The sequence below is a fragment of the Diachasmimorpha longicaudata genome, unplaced genomic scaffold (genome assembly GCF_034640455.1).
Source record: "Diachasmimorpha longicaudata isolate KC_UGA_2023 unplaced genomic scaffold, iyDiaLong2 ctg00000102.1, whole genome shotgun sequence".
Lineage (NCBI taxonomy): Eukaryota > Metazoa > Arthropoda > Insecta > Hymenoptera > Braconidae > Diachasmimorpha > Diachasmimorpha longicaudata.
The window spans coordinates 57775-70797 of record NW_026973922.1 but is presented as its reverse complement, the minus strand read 5'-3'; the positions used below and the strand labels follow the sequence as shown (position 1 = coordinate 70797).

The window sequence follows — 13023 nt, the reverse complement described above, 5'->3', positions numbered from 1 at the left end:
GTTGGCGCACGCTATCCAGTAGTAGGGATGGTGGGGATGCTTCGTTTAACGTGCAACTCCACTTGACTGAGAGTAGGGATGGCGCGTGATGCGTATTCATATGTTCTGTGTGTAGTCTCATCTAATGCTGTGACATTCTCTTATGCCTTATTACATTTTTCATTTTTACATTTTTAATTCTTAAAAATTATTTCTGATATTTTGACAATGATTTTTCTGTTTTAAAATTAATTTTTGAACGTGATTTTCACTATAGCTTAAATGGATCCTTTTGGCATCCTCATGGTACTACTATAAGCAATTTTTGTCTATTGACATTGTCTCTTGACAAATTTGACAAAATTCGTTTTTGACCCTATTTTTGGTCTAGAAATACGATTCTAGTATTAAAACTTTTTTGACAATTTTTTATAACATTTCAATTGTTAATAACAATAGTATTTTTCAGTAATCAGGAACAATTATTCATCCATTCAAATGTCCACATTTTATAGCATTTTTCCATAAATTTTCATTTTCTTAACTATACAACTTTCGGAGATATTGACTTGACCTTGAAAAATGTTTATTAACTTTTAATGGCGTTGTTTATAACGTGAAAAATCTAATCAATGGCTCAGTCGTTAGAGGATTCAGTGGACTATTTTTATGGATTTTTCGGTAGCAATTCGTTCATTAATTTCGTGGTTATTAACATTTACAATTAAGATCGCTAATTTATCAAAATTGACATGTTTAAATTGTTGAGTTTTGTTTAATTTTCTTTCATATTCTTGTTCTTGTTATTTAAATGCACTAATTTCGCCAATTTTAGATTTTTTAGGGGTAATTCTTAATGACATGTCAATAGACATTCAGTTTTGTCTATTGACTTTTACAATTTTTTATTACATATTTTTGTAGTTCACAATTTATGCCGTAGTTTCTATATGGGATGTTTTTGCATATGTCCCATAGGGAAAGCGCTATCAATTCTCGAACTTTATTTGCATACACCGATACAAGGATTTGAGTGTGTGTGTATAGTGTGAATTATTTAAAAATCAATATCTTCACTGTTTATGAAGATTAAGAAAAGATTTTTTTTGTTACATATCAAGGATCTACTGAACTTCCTTTTACGATTTTTCTGAATTGTTTACAGGATTTTTCATGTACGTTTTGTTTACAACAATTATATTTGTTAATAATTTTTATCATTTTTATGAATGGAATAAATAGTTTTCAATATATGGAGTCCTTTTTTGTCTGGAAACCATTTCTCTATCGTCAATAATGCGGACGCTAGAATTTTCCAAAGTTTTTGTGGACACACCGATACATGGGTTTGTATGTGTGGGTGTGTGTAAAAGTTTAAAAATGAATATCTTCACTATTTATGAAGATTAAGAAGAGATTTTTGAAATACATATTTAGGATCTACAGAACTTCCTTTTACGATTTTTCTGAATTGTTCGTAGAATATTTCATGTATATTTTGTTTACAACAATTATATTTGTTAATAAATTTTATTATTTTTATGAGTGAAATAAATAGTTCTCAGAATATGGAGTCCCTTTTGTATGGAAACCATTTCTCTATCATCAATAATGCGTACGCTAGAATTTTCCAAAGTTTTGTGGACACACGGATACATGGGCTTGTATGTGTCTGTATGAAACTTCAAAAATAAATATCTCAACTGTTTATGAAGATTAAGAAAAGATTTTTGGTGGGTGCTTACCCCGGTGATCGTTCTTTCTTTTCCACTGATTTGCATTTTGTTGTTATAAATGTTTGTTAATTGTTTATTAACAAATTCTATTTTTTCATAACTTTTCATGGCCATTGTCTTATGGAATATTTAGTTTACGTTATTTCTTGACTTTTCATGCATCCTTTTTGATGCAATAGTCGAATTTATCTATTTTTCAGAATTATGATTTCTCTTTTGTATTTAAATTATTCGTTTGTCTTTTCATTTATTTCAATCGGAGTCATATCATTCTTAGATTGACTCGTATCAATATATACGTGGAAATTTCCAAGATTTCGTCATTTTTGAGAGGGTGCGTTACTCGTCCTCGCGGTTTAACCCTGTTCTAACGTCCCAAAGCTGAGTTTCTTTTAATCATTGATATGTGGGCTCCTGTATGGTCCCGAATTATTTTTATTTTAAGTAATTATTTATTTATTCTGTGCAATGATTGTATTAAAGGTCATCGGCTTGCGACGTCAGAGGGAGAAATACTGTTCCGTCCTCCGTCAATGTTTCTATCTTTTCATTTCTTTATTCTTATTTATATATAGAATCCTTTTGGTCATTCATCTAAGAATGTTTTGTTACATGACCTCTGGTTGATATATATGATCAGTTATTTATAGCGGTATTTATACTTTGCAATTGCTTCTATTTTTCAGAATTATGATTTCTCTTTTGTATTTCATTCTTCGTTTTTCTTTTCATTTATTTCAATCGGAGTCATATCATTCTTAGATTGACTCGTATCAATATATACGTGGAAATTTCCAAGATTTCGTCATTTTTGAGAGGGTGCGTTACTCGTCCTCGCGGTTTAACCCTGTTCTAACGTCCCAAAGCTGAGTTTCTTTTAATCATTGGTATGTGGGCTCCTGTATGGTCCCGAATTATTTTCATTATAAGTAATCATTTATTTATTCTGTGCAATGATTGTATTAAAGGTCATCGGCTTGCGACGTCAGAGGGAGAAATACTGTTCCGTCCTCCGTCAATGTTTCTATCTTTTCATTTCGGTAGTCTTATTTATATATAGAATCCTTTTGGTCATTCATCTAAGAATGTTTTGTTACATGACCTCTGGTTGAAATATATGATCAGTAATTTATAGCGGTATTTAGTATTTATATTTGATTGATTTCATCCTTTATATTTTGCAATTGCTTCAAGGGGATATCATTCATAGAAAACGTATGTGAATACGTAACAAAATCTGGCATCATATTCGGTTTCAGCACGCCGAATAACCAAGGAAACTGATGCAACATCGTTTTCTTCGCGACCACAGCTCACGAAAAACTCAATCATAGAAGTTGATATTCTGGTTCGATATGATGGCATATAACTTGAGCACACATTGTCGTAGGCCGATGAAACCGCGTGCAATAGCTCCGTCTCGTCGAACTACACGAGTGCAATGCGCCAAGTTTGCGTTTGAACGATTTGTCTTCGAGAAAAAGTCGATTATACATATGCGTTTTTACGACATCGTGGGAATCACTTTTTTTTGGCTGCACCTAGACAAAATCTGGCATCATATTCGGTTTCAGCACGCCGAATAACCAAGGAGACTGATGCAACATCGTTTTCTTCGCGACCACAGCTCACGATAAACTCAATCATAAAAGTTGATATTCGGGTTCGATATGATGGCATATAACTTGAGTACACATTGTCGTAGGCCGATGAAACCGCGTGCAATAGCTTCGTCTCGTCGAACTACACCAGTGCAATGCGCCAAGTTTGCGTTTGAACGATTTGTCTTCGAGAAAAAGTCGATTATACATATGCGTGTTTACGACATCGTGGGAATCACTTTTTTTTGGCTGCACCTAGACAAAATCTGGCATCATATTCGGTTTCAGCACGCCGAATAGCCAAGGAAACTGATGCAACATCGTTTTCTTCGCGACCACAGCTCACGAAAAACTCAATCATAGAAGTTGATATTCGTGTTCGATAGGATGGCATATAACTTGAGTACAAATTGTCGTAGGCCGATGAAACCGCGTGCAATAGCTCCGTCTCGTCGAACTACACGAGTGCAATGCGCCAAGTTTGCGTTTGAACGATTTGTCTTCGAGAAAAAGTCGATTATACATATGCGTTTTTACGACATCGTGGGAATCACTTTTTTTTGGCTGCACCTAGACAAAATCTGGCATCATATTCGGTTTCAGCCCGCCGAATAACCAAGGAAACTGATGCAACATCGTTTTCTTCGCCACCACAGCTCACGAAAAACTCAATCATAGAAGTTGATATTCGTGTTCGATATGATGGCATATAACTTGAGTACACATTGTCGTAGGCCGATGAAACCGCGTGCAATAGCTCCGTCTCGTCGAACTACACGAGTGCAATGCGCCAAGTTTGCGTTTGAACGATTTGTCTTCGAGAAAAAGTCGATTATACATATGCGTGTTTACGACATCGTGGGAATCACTTTTTTTTGGCTGCACCTAGACAAAATCTGGCATCATATTCGGTTTCAGCACGCCGAATAACCAAGGAAACTGATGCAACATCGTTTTCTTCGCGACCACAGCTCACGAAAAACTCAATCGTAGAAGTTGATATTCGTGTTCGATATGATGGCATATAACTTGAGTACACATTGTCGTAGGCCGATGAAACCGCGTGCAATAGCTCCGTCTCGTCGAACTACACGAGTGCAATGCGCCAAGTTTGCGTTTGAACGATTTGTCTTCGTGAAAAAGTCGATTATACATATGCGTTTTTACGACATCGTGGGAATCACTTTTTTTTGGCTGCACCTAGACAAAATCTGGCATCATATTCGGTTTCAGCACGCCGAATAACCAAGGAAACTGATGCAACATCGTTTTCTTCGCGACCACAGCTCACGAAAAACTCAATCATAGAAGTTGATATTCGGGTTCGATATGATGGCATATAACTTGAGCACACATTGTCGTAGGCCGATGAAACCGCGTGCAATAGCTTCGTCTCGTCGAACTACACGAGTGCAATGCGCCAAGTTTGCGTTTGAACGATTTTTCTTCGAGAAAAAGTCGATTATACATATGCGTTTTTACGACATCGTGGGAATCACTTTTTTTTGGCTGCACCTAGACAAAATCTGGCATCATATTCGGTTTCAGCACGCCGAATAACCAAGGAAACTGATGCAACATCGTTTTCTTCGCGACCACAGCTCACGAAAAACTCAATCATAGAAGTTGATATTCTGGTTCGATATGATGGCATATAACTTGAGCACACATTGTCGTAGGCCGATGAAACCGCGTGCAATAGCTCCGTCTCGTCGAACTACACGAGTGCAATGCGCCAAGTTTGCGTTTGAACGATTTGTCTTCGAGAAAAAGTCGATTATACATATGCGTTTTTACGACATCGTGGGAATCACTTTTTTTTGGCTGCACCTAGACAAAATCTGGCATCATATTCGGTTTCAGCACGCCGAATAACCAAGGAGACTGATGCAACATCGTTTTCTTCGCGACCACAGCTCACGATAAACTCAATCATAAAAGTTGATATTCGGGTTCGATATGATGGCATATAACTTGAGTACACATTGTCGTAGGCCGATGAAACCGCGTGCAATAGCTTCGTCTCGTCGAACTACACCAGTGCAATGCGCCAAGTTTGCGTTTGAACGATTTGTCTTCGAGAAAAAGTCGATTATACATATGCGTGTTTACGACATCGTGGGAATCACTTTTTTTTGGCTGCACCTAGACAAAATCTGGCATCATATTCGGTTTCAGCACGCCGAATAGCCAAGGAAACTGATGCAACATCGTTTTCTTCGCGACCACAGCTCACGAAAAACTCAATCATAGAAGTTGATATGCGTGTTCGATATGATGGCATATAACTTGAGTACACATTGTCGTAGGCCGATGAAACCGCGTGCAATAGCTCCGTCTCGTCGAACTACACGAGTGCAATGCGCCAAGTTTGCGTTTGAACGATTTGTCTTCGAGAAAAAGTCGATTATACATATGCGTTTTTACGACATCGTGGGAATCACTTTTTTTTGGCTGCACCTAGACAAAATCTGGCATCATATTCGGTTTCAGCACGCCGAATATCCAAGGAAACTGATGCAACATCGTTTTCTTCGCGACCACAGCTCACGAAAAACTCAATCATAGAAGTTGATATTCGGGTTCGATATGATGGCATATAACTTGAGCACACATTGTCGTAGGCCGATGAAACCGCGTGCAATAGCTTCGTCTCGTCGAACTACACGAGTGCAATGCGCCAAGTTTGCGTTTGAACGATTTGTCTTCGAGAAAAAGTCGATTATACATATGCGTGTTTACCACATCGTGGGAATCACTTTTTTTTGGCTGCACCTAGACAAAATCTGGCATCATATTCGGTTTCAGCACGCCGAATAACCAAGGAAACTGATGCAACATCGTTTTCTTCGCGACCACAGCTCACGAAAAACTCAATCATAGAAGTTGATATTCTGGTTCGATATGATGGCATATAACTTGAGCACACATTGTCGTAGGCCGATGAAACCGCGTGCAATAGCTCCGTCTCGTCGAACTACACGAGTGCAATGCGCCAAGTTTGCGTTTGAACGATTTGTCTTCGAGAAAAAGTCGATTATACATATGCGTTTTTACGACATCGTGGGAATCACTTTTTTTTGGCTGCACCTAGACAAAATCTGGCATCATATTCGGTTTCAGCACGCCGAATAACCAAGGAAACTGATGCAACATCGTTTTCTTCGCCACCACGGCTCACGAAAAACTCAATCATAGAAGTTGATATTCGTGTTCGATATGATGGCATATAACTTGAGAACACATTGTCGTAGGCCGATGAAACCGCGTGTAATAGCTCCGTCTCGTCGAACTACACGAGTGCAATGCGCCAAGTTTGCGTTTGAACGATTTGTCTTCGAGAAAAAGTCGATTATACATATGCGTTTTTACGACATCGTGGGAATCACTTTTTTTTGGCTGCACCTAGACAAAATCTGGCATCATATTCGGTTTCAGCACGCCGAATATCCATGGAAACTGATGCAACATCGTTTTCTTCGCGACCACAGCTCACGAAAAACTCAATCATAGAAGTTGATATTCGGGTTCGATATGATGGCATATAACTTGAGCACACATTGTCGTAGGCCGATGAAACCGCGTGCAATAGCTTCGTCTCGTCGAACTACACGAGTGCAATGCGCCAAGTTTGCGTTTGAACGATTTGTCTTCGAGAAAAAGTCGATTATACATATGCGTGTTTACCACATCGTGGGAATCACTTTTTTTTGGCTGCACCTAGACAAAATCTGGCATCATATTCGGTTTCAGCACGCCGAATAACCAAGGAAACTGATGCAACATCGTTTTCTTCGCGACCACAGCTCACGAAAAACTCAATCATAGAAGTTGATATTCTGGTTCGATATGATGGCATATAACTTGAGCACACATTGTCGTAGGCCGATGAAACCGCGTGCAATAGCTCCGTCTCGTCGAACTACACGAGTGCAATGCGCCAAGTTTGCGTTTGAACGATTTGTCTTCGAGAAAAAGTCGATTATACATATGCGTTTTTACGACATCGTGGGAATCACTTTTTTTTGGCTGCACCTAGAGAAAATCTGGCATCATATTCGGTTTCAGCACGCCGAATAACCAAGGAAACTGATGCAACACCGTTTTCTTCGCCACCACAGCTCACGAAAAACTCAATCATAGAAGTTGATATTCGTGTTCGATATGATGGCATATAACTTGAGTACACATTGTCGTAGGCCGATGAAACCGCGTGCAATAGCTCCGTCTCGTCGAACTACACGAGTGCAATGCGCCAAGTTTGCGTTTGAACGATTTGTCTTCGAGAAAAAGTCGATTATACATATGCGTGTTTACCACATCGTGGGAATCACTTTTTTTTGGCTGCACCTAGACAAAATCTGGCATCATATTCGGTTTCAGCACGCCGAATAACCAAGGAAACTGATGCAACATCGTTTTCTTCGCGACCACAGCTCACGAAAAACTCAATCATAGAAGTTGATATTCTGGTTCGATATGATGGCATATAACTTGAGCACACATTGTCGTAGGCCGATGAAACCGCGTGCAATAGCTCCGTCTCGTCGAACTACACGAGTGCAATGCGCCAAGTTTGCGTTTGAACGATTTGTCTTCGAGAAAAAGTCGATTATACATATGCGTTTTTACGACATCGTGGGAATCACTTTTTTTTGGCTGCACCTAGAGAAAATCTGGCATCATATTCGGTTTCAGCACGCCGAATAACCAAGGAAACTGATGCAACACCGTTTTCTTCGCCACCACAGCTCACGAAAAACTCAATCATAGAAGTTGATATTCGTGTTCGATATGATGGCATATAACTTGAGTACACATTGTCGTAGGCCGATGAAACCGCGTGCAATAGCTCCGTCTCGTCGAACTACACGAGTGCAATGCGCCAAGTTTGCGTTTGAACGATTTGTCTTCGAGAAAAAGTCGATTATACATATGCGTTTTTACGACATCGTGGGAATCACTTTTTTTTGGCTGCACCTAGACAAAATCTGGCATCATATTCGGTTTCAGCACGCCGAATAACCAAGGAAACTGATGCAACATCGTTTTCTTCGCGACCACAGCTCACGAAAAACTCAATCATAGAAGTTGATATTCGGGTTCGATATGATGGCATATAACTTGAGCACACATTGTCGTAGGCCGATGAAACCGCGTGCAATAGCTTCGTCTCGTCGAACTACACGAGTGCAATGCGCCAAGTTTGCGTTTGAACGATTTTTCTTCGAGAAAAAGTCGATTATACATATGCGTTTTTACGACATCGTGGGAATCACTTTTTTTTGGCTGCACCTAGACAAAATCTGGCATCATATTCGGTTTCAGCACGCCGAATAACCAAGGAAACTGATGCAACATCGTTTTCTTCGCGACCACAGCTCACGAAAAACTCAATCATAGAAGTTGATATTCTGGTTCGATATGATGGCATATAACTTGAGCACACATTGTCGTAGGCCGATGAAACCGCGTGCAATAGCTCCGTCTCGTCGAACTACACGAGTGCAATGCGCCAAGTTTGCGTTTGAACGATTTGTCTTCGAGAAAAAGTCGATTATACATATGCGTTTTTACGACATCGTGGGAATCACTTTTTTTTGGCTGCACCTAGACAAAATCTGGCATCATATTCGGTTTCAGCACGCCGAATAACCAAGGAGACTGATGCAACATCGTTTTCTTCGCGACCACAGCTCACGATAAACTCAATCATAAAAGTTGATATTCGGGTTCGATATGATGGCATATAACTTGAGTACACATTGTCGTAGGCCGATGAAACCGCGTGCAATAGCTTCGTCTCGTCGAACTACACCAGTGCAATGCGCCAAGTTTGCGTTTGAACGATTTGTCTTCGAGAAAAAGTCGATTATACATATGCGTGTTTACGACATCGTGGGAATCACTTTTTTTTGGCTGCACCTAGACAAAATCTGGCATCATATTCGGTTTCAGCACGCCGAATAGCCAAGGAAACTGATGCAACATCGTTTTCTTCGCGACCACAGCTCACGAAAAACTCAATCATAGAAGTTGATATTCGTGTTCGATAGGATGGCATATAACTTGAGTACAAATTGTCGTAGGCCGATGAAACCGCGTGCAATAGCTCCGTCTCGTCGAACTACACGAGTGCAATGCGCCAAGTTTGCGTTTGAACGATTTGTCTTCGAGAAAAAGTCGATTATACATATGCGTTTTTACGACATCGTGGGAATCACTTTTTTTTGGCTGCACCTAGACAAAATCTGGCATCATATTCGGTTTCAGCCCGCCGAATAACCAAGGAAACTGATGCAACATCGTTTTCTTCGCCACCACAGCTCACGAAAAACTCAATCATAGAAGTTGATATTCGTGTTCGATATGATGGCATATAACTTGAGTACACATTGTCGTAGGCCGATGAAACCGCGTGCAATAGCTCCGTCTCGTCGAACTACACGAGTGCAATGCGCCAAGTTTGCGTTTGAACGATTTGTCTTCGAGAAAAAGTCGATTATACATATGCGTGTTTACGACATCGTGGGAATCACTTTTTTTTGGCTGCACCTAGACAAAATCTGGCATCATATTCGGTTTCAGCACGCCGAATAACCAAGGAAACTGATGCAACATCGTTTTCTTCGCGACCACAGCTCACGAAAAACTCAATCGTAGAAGTTGATATTCGTGTTCGATATGATGGCATATAACTTGAGTACACATTGTCGTAGGCCGATGAAACCGCGTGCAATAGCTCCGTCTCGTCGAACTACACGAGTGCAATGCGCCAAGTTTGCGTTTGAACGATTTGTCTTCGTGAAAAAGTCGATTATACATATGCGTTTTTACGACATCGTGGGAATCACTTTTTTTTGGCTGCACCTAGACAAAATCTGGCATCATATTCGGTTTCAGCACGCCGAATAACCAAGGAAACTGATGCAACATCGTTTTCTTCGCGACCACAGCTCACGAAAAACTCAATCATAGAAGTTGATATTCGGGTTCGATATGATGGCATATAACTTGAGCACACATTGTCGTAGGCCGATGAAACCGCGTGCAATAGCTTCGTCTCGTCGAACTACACGAGTGCAATGCGCCAAGTTTGCGTTTGAACGATTTTTCTTCGAGAAAAAGTCGATTATACATATGCGTTTTTACGACATCGTGGGAATCACTTTTTTTTGGCTGCACCTAGACAAAATCTGGCATCATATTCGGTTTCAGCACGCCGAATAACCAAGGAAACTGATGCAACATCGTTTTCTTCGCGACCACAGCTCACGAAAAACTCAATCATAGAAGTTGATATTCTGGTTCGATATGATGGCATATAACTTGAGCACACATTGTCGTAGGCCGATGAAACCGCGTGCAATAGCTCCGTCTCGTCGAACTACACGAGTGCAATGCGCCAAGTTTGCGTTTGAACGATTTGTCTTCGAGAAAAAGTCGATTATACATATGCGTTTTTACGACATCGTGGGAATCACTTTTTTTTGGCTGCACCTAGACAAAATCTGGCATCATATTCGGTTTCAGCACGCCGAATAACCAAGGAGACTGATGCAACATCGTTTTCTTCGCGACCACAGCTCACGATAAACTCAATCATAAAAGTTGATATTCGGGTTCGATATGATGGCATATAACTTGAGTACACATTGTCGTAGGCCGATGAAACCGCGTGCAATAGCTTCGTCTCGTCGAACTACACCAGTGCAATGCGCCAAGTTTGCGTTTGAACGATTTGTCTTCGAGAAAAAGTCGATTATACATATGCGTGTTTACGACATCGTGGGAATCACTTTTTTTTGGCTGCACCTAGACAAAATCTGGCATCATATTCGGTTTCAGCACGCCGAATAGCCAAGGAAACTGATGCAACATCGTTTTCTTCGCGACCACAGCTCACGAAAAACTCAATCATAGAAGTTGATATTCGTGTTCGATAGGATGGCATATAACTTGAGTACAAATTGTCGTAGGCCGATGAAACCGCGTGCAATAGCTCCGTCTCGTCGAACTACACGAGTGCAATGCGCCAAGTTTGCGTTTGAACGATTTGTCTTCGAGAAAAAGTCGATTATACATATGCGTTTTTACGACATCGTGGGAATCACTTTTTTTTGGCTGCACCTAGACAAAATCTGGCATCATATTCGGTTTCAGCCCGCCGAATAACCAAGGAAACTGATGCAACATCGTTTTCTTCGCCACCACAGCTCACGAAAAACTCAATCATAGAAGTTGATATTCGTGTTCGATATGATGGCATATAACTTGAGTACACATTGTCGTAGGCCGATGAAACCGCGTGCAATAGCTCCGTCTCGTCGAACTACACGAGTGCAATGCGCCAAGTTTGCGTTTGAACGATTTGTCTTCGAGAAAAAGTCGATTATACATATGCGTGTTTACGACATCGTGGGAATCACTTTTTTTTGGCTGCACCTAGACAAAATCTGGCATCATATTCGGTTTCAGCACGCCGAATAACCAAGGAAACTGATGCAACATCGTTTTCTTCGCGACCACAGCTCACGAAAAACTCAATCGTAGAAGTTGATATTCGTGTTCGATATGATGGCATATAACTTGAGTACACATTGTCGTAGGCCGATGAAACCGCGTGCAATAGCTCCGTCTCGTCGAACTACACGAGTGCAATGCGCCAAGTTTGCGTTTGAACGATTTGTCTTCGTGAAAAAGTCGATTATACATATGCGTTTTTACGACATCGTGGGAATCACTTTTTTTTGGCTGCACCTAGACAAAATCTGGCATCATATTCGGTTTCAGCACGCCGAATAGCCAAGGAAACTGATGCAACATCGTTTTCTTCGCGACCACAGCTCACGAAAAACTCAATCATAGAAGTTGATATGCGTGTTCGATATGATGGCCTATAACTTGAGTACACATTGTCGTAGGCCGATGAAACCGCGTGCAATAGCTCCGTCTCGTCGAACTACACGAGTGCAATGCGCCAAGTTTGCGTTTGAACGATTTGTCTTCGAGAAAAAGTCGATTATACATATGCGTTTTTACGACATCGTGGGAATCACTTTTTTTTGGCTGCACCTAGACAAAATCTGGCATCATATTCGGTTTCAGCCCGCCGAATAACCAAGGAAACTGATGCAACATCGTTTTCTTCGCCACCACAGCTCACGAAAAACTCAATCATAGAAGTTGATATTCGTGTTCGATATGATGGCATATAACTTGAGTACACATTGTCGTAGGCCGATGAAACCGCGTGCAATAGCTCCGTCTCGTCGAACTACACGAGTGCAATGCGCCAAGTTTGCGTTTGAACGATTTGTCTTCGAGAAAAAGTCGATTATACATATGCGTGTTTACGACATCGTGGGAATCACTTTTTTTTGGCTGCACCTAGAAAAAATCTGGCATCATATTCGGTTTCAGCACGCCGAATAACCAAGGAAACTGATGCAACATCGTTTTCTTCGCGACCACAGCTCACGAAAAACTCAATCGTAGAAGTTGATATTCGTGTTCGATATGATGGCATATAACTTGAGTACACATTGTCGTAGGCCGATGAAACCGCGTGCAATAGCTCCGTCTCGTCGAACTACACGAGTGCAATGCGCCAAGTTTGCGTTTGAACGATTTGTCTTCGTGAAAAAGTCGATTATACATATGCGTTTTTACGACATCGTGGGAATCACTTTTTTTTGGCTGCACCT

At 40.6% G+C, this 13023-nt stretch overlaps 1 protein-coding gene across 1 annotated transcript in view; it reads right to left on the bottom strand.

Annotated features, from left to right (window-relative positions):
• Window positions 1-13023, bottom strand: part of LOC135171775 (uncharacterized) — a 77594-nt gene that overhangs the window by 35544 nt on the left and 29027 nt on the right. The window lies entirely within an intron of this gene.